The following is a 5195-nucleotide window of genomic DNA, read 5'->3' as shown; positions in this document are numbered from 1 at the left end:
AATACCTTCTTGCTTACCCTCCTAGGACTTAGTTTATCTGTGTAATAATTTCCATAAAGTTTAATAATTATGTCCGAGGTAAATAAATAAGGAAAAATATCTCTTCTTGGGGTTCCGTAGTCAACTAGGAACCTTTATAGTTTCGCCATGTCTGTCTGTCCGTCCGTCCGTCCGCGGATAATCTGTCTCAGTTAGCACTAGAAAGCTGAAATTTGGTAAGTACTTACACTACTTACCAATAATATATCTATATCAATCACGCCGACAAAGTGGTAAAATAAAAAGTAGTTTTTTTTTATTAGGTTAAGTAAGTAGGTCGAAAGTTTATTGTGGTCGAATAGGCTACTTGCATCCTAGTCAAATCAGATTCTTTTTAAGAACTGTCAAAACGAATTTGAACGACTTGCTACTTAATATGGCATTTATATGAAATCGAATTGAGTGATGTCACGGTCAACTCAGTTACTTTATATATTTCTACTTGACTTATTAAATAGAAATTGGATTAAAAAATAACTTCTATCCATGTTTTTCTTATAATTATCTGATGTTTTATTTCGTGCATGGTATAAAACATTTTATTTTAACTAACAGTCAAGTTCCCTATTGTCTTGATAAATGGAATTTAAGTGAAAACATTTTGTGACAGACGGGAAACTACGGAACCCTACACTGAGCGTGACCCGACACGCTCTTGGCCGGTTTTTTTTTTGAAAATGGGCTTACTCATGCATGCCACAGACTATCCGAGGCGAAGACGTTGGCCTACGATAAAGCGAGCTCGCCCACAAGTTGCCTGTTCACCCTGGATTTGATGGTTGCTGGGTTATATGAGGATTTAGTGACCTAAATTGTTATTATTATATTAATAAGTATAATATGTTGTCACTTACAATTTTTATGAGATTATTGTCACATTTTGGATTTTTGAGACGAAATTTACGAGGTATTTTAATTGTTCTAAATTTTTCAATGGACTATTATCAATGTAAAATAAAGGTGACAGCTGGCAAAGAGGATCAAGTATTAAAGAGAGTTACTGTCAAAGTAAAATGTGTAATCACAGTGCATAGACTGCCATCTCTTGACACAGGCTTGAAACTTTTGAACATCAGTTTTGACAATTTGGGCCATATTCTTAGCTTGATATGTGTTAAAATGTCAAATATTAATATTAGCGCCATCTAGCTGATGAGCGTACCCCAAAGGTGTAATGTCATCTAGCCCACCGTACCTTTTACTGTATGGTACTGAGGTACGTTTTTTTCTTAGACTTTATAAATAATAAATATAAATAAATATTGGGGACACCTTACACAGATCAACTTAGCCTCAAACTAAGCAAAGCTTGTACTATGAGTGCTTATACATACTTAAATAGATAAATACATACTTATATACATGAAAACATCCATGACTCAGGAACAAATATCAGTGCTCATTAAATGCCCTTACCGGGATTCGAACCCAGGACCACGGCTCAGCAGGCAGGGTCATTACCGACTGAGCCAGACCGGTCGTCAATTTATCGGTCTATACGGAGTTATATATGTCTTTGCAGCTGGTAACTAATTAGAGCTACCAAAAGCAACTGAATGGTTGTATTAATTACATTAATTACTACTAAATGTATGCACTATGCACTGGTAAAGTATGAAATGTATACGACATTGCGATAGTTGTGAATAAATGTGTTATGGAAATGTATGTATATTCCTTTCATTAGAGACGAAAATATCCCGTACCTAGTATCTATTTAGTACCTACAAATTAACTTATACCTACTCATTAGCACAAGTGCGTTTTCACAATTTCCGATCCGATATCGGATGTAGGACCGAAATCCCATTACATTTAAGCAGCCATCTTTGATTTTTGCCTTTGAAATCCTTCCGACATTCAATTAATACAGTTATTTAAAAAAATCTGCCAGTTCTGATTCTTGATGAACTTGGCTTGACACGCTACCGCGTATAGATATGTATTTTCCCCTCACTAGCTCAGAAACACGTGTTTTGTCCTTCAATATCAGCGTGGAAAAACGCATTTTATCCACTAGTGGGTAAAGTAATTTGACCTTGAATAAAGTCAAATTAACTGCTTTAAAATTACTAAAAGTAGGTGAAACTAGTAATAAAGATGATTTACCACCTGTGGAACTGTTGGAAGCAGTGATAAACGCATTTTTTGCGTTGTAGTTTCCTCGCTACAGTGAGGGGAAAGTTTTGTGTTACACTCGGGTGCAAATGTATTTTACTTCTCGTGTGTTAAAAAACTCGCAAGTTCAGGATTCTATTCTCGAACCACTCGCTTCGCTCGTGGTTCAACTATAGAATCCTTTCACTTGCTCGTTTTTCAATTCCACACTCGGCGTTAAAATACAACTTTGCCCCCTTGTATAACAAATAACTATTGTTTGTCAGTTATTCCCATATCCATTTTGCCGCATGATTATACCTATGTAGACCCATGTGACACTATAACGGCAGTGATATTGAATAATTCAAGGTTTCAACTTGTAACGTTCCGGTCTGTAGTTTCAAATACTGAATTACATGTATGAAAGTCACTCCTGTTGTAAATCATGACCAGAAATATATGTATGACTATATTGACTATGCGTCATGTTGCGGAATTCATTTTTGTTTCACAAGGGGGCAAAGTTGTTGTTTAAACGCATTGATATCCGAGCAAGCGAAAGATTCCAATGATGAACAGCGAGCGTAGCGAATAGGTCGAGAAGAGGAATCTTGAGCGTTGTGAGGGTTTCGAGGCACGAAGGTTAAACTTTGCCGCCGAGTGAAACACAACATTTTTTTCCCCTCACTAGCTCGGAAACACGTGTTTTGTCCTTTAATACCAGCGGGTAAAAACGCATTTTATCCACTAGTGGGTAAAGTAATTTGACCTTGAATAAAGTCAAAATAACTGCTTTAAAATTGATAAAAGCAGGTGAATCTAGTAATAAAGATGATTTACCACCTGTGGAACTACTGGAAGCAGTGATAAACGCATTTTTTGCGTTGTAGTTTCCTCGCTATAGTGAGGGGAAAAGTTTTGTGTTACACTCGGGTGCAAATGTATTTTACTTCTCGTGTGTTAAAAAACTCGCAAGTTCAGGATTCTATTCTCGAACCACTCGCTTCGCTCGTGGTTCAACTATAGAAATCTTTCACTTGCTCGTTTCTCAATTCCACACTCGGCGTTAAAATACAACTTTGCCCCCTTGTATAACAAATAACTATTACCACACCATCACGAATCAAATACTAACTTTGAAACATCAAATTAAAAATGATACAAAATCATCATTTATAAATAAATAGGTAAAATTCTATCAGCCAGCTTAAGACACCAAGTTCAACTTTGTATGAAATTTGCACTCTTGTGGATAAAATGCAATTTTGCTAGGTATCTGTTTTCGAATAATCAAGAAGAGAGCTAGCTTTTACCAGTTGGTATGGTGAAAAATATTGTAGACAGGAGCGCCTGCGCATTCAAGGAAAGAGCGTACCTACACCCATCTTAAAGGCCGGCAACGCACTTGCAACACTTCTGGTGTTTCCATGGGGTGTCCATGGGCGGCAGTGATCGCTTGCCATCAGGAGACCTGTCTGCTCGTTTGCCTCCTATTTCATATAAAAACAGTATTGTTTATTTAAGTTCCACGTGGATCCCTAAAAGTAGAGTACCTAGCCCATTTAAGTAGATACATTTGTCTAAGATAATAGCGGCAGATTTCTTATCTGCATATACTTATATATATGTACGTTTGAACCAACATTTTGCCAGTATATTCAGTGCAGTTAACATACGAGTCACTACCATAGCTGGGCACCGTTAATCAAATAGTTAACTTCGATAATCGTTAATCCGTTACTTAAAAAGTTAACTTCGTTAATCGTTAAAGCGATACATTTCGGTAGATTTAACGGAAGTTAAAGTTAATCGATAATCCGTTAACACGTCATAAAAATAGGACTTCACTGTAGGTATTATGTATTTGTATTTACTCAGTATCCACCAAAAACCATTAAAACCTGTGACGCCAATCGGTAAAAAATCGAAATGTAATAATTACGGTCTCTTCGGGCTTTTACCGCCGTTGGTTGGCTAAATCCTAGGTTTTACTTCGGATTGGTAATTATTGGGTCATTCATGCGGTCGCGATCGTGGTGCGTCGGTTCTTCAGATTGAGATTTGAGATGACAACTCGATGCTGTGGGCCACGATAACTTGGTAGAGTAATCTAAGGCCCGCGCCGGACTCTAACTCGATTCGTCGGTTGTGCGATTTGTCTGTCATGGCTGATGATTGCACTCTATTCCCAGGTTAGTGATCGATCTAGCACGCCTACTCGTAATTAAGATTTAGAAGATCTCGAATAAGTGATCCAAAGTCGCCAATTGGTCTTTAGACTGTTTACAACCGACGGATCTGCTTTTACCGATATATCCTAGGTTTTGCCGTACTACGGGCTTTTAAAGTAGCAGTGAAAAAAAAAAAATGAAAATGAAATATTTATTTTTCAAGTAGGCATATTACAATGCGCATATGAACGTCAAATAAAGCTACGCCGGCTCTAACCCTACGCCTCAGCCTCGAGAAGATTTCAGTCCCCCCTCAGTTGGGAGGGGGGTATCCACTATGGGACCGGCAAGAAACTCGGCGGGCAACTTCTTTTCAAAACATTACATCTTATAATTAACATGCAGTTAGGACGTGGTTTTTGCGGCGCAGCGAGCCGCTTGGGATTCTGGATTAACGATTAACGGACTCGATGAAATTTAACGGAAGTTAACGAATCCGTTAACATTTTTTAAAGTTAACTTAAAAGTTAATCCGTTAACCGAAATGTTAACTTCGTTAATTAACGATTAACGGATTGACGAGTTAATGCCCAGCTATGGTCACTACGCATACCTACATACGAGTACCTATAATAAATGGTTTAAATTTAACTCACTACGCATACCAACATACGAGTACCTATAATAAATGGTTTAAATTTAATATATAGTGACAGCTAAATTTGAACATCTCTTTTTTAAGTTTTATGATTTTTGATAGAAACAGATGATTAAGAATCTCAAAAATCGTTGTTATGTTTTTTGTTCAGGCGGTTCTACTCTGCGAGTGTTTACATTAAACAGTTGAACGTCGCCCATGGGTACTCACTGTTGTGTGCATTACAC

Source organism: Leguminivora glycinivorella, chromosome 1 (assembly GCF_023078275.1).
Source record: "Leguminivora glycinivorella isolate SPB_JAAS2020 chromosome 1, LegGlyc_1.1, whole genome shotgun sequence".
Classification (NCBI taxonomy): Eukaryota; Metazoa; Arthropoda; class Insecta; order Lepidoptera; family Tortricidae; genus Leguminivora; species Leguminivora glycinivorella.
Note: the sequence above shows the minus strand (reverse complement) of the source record.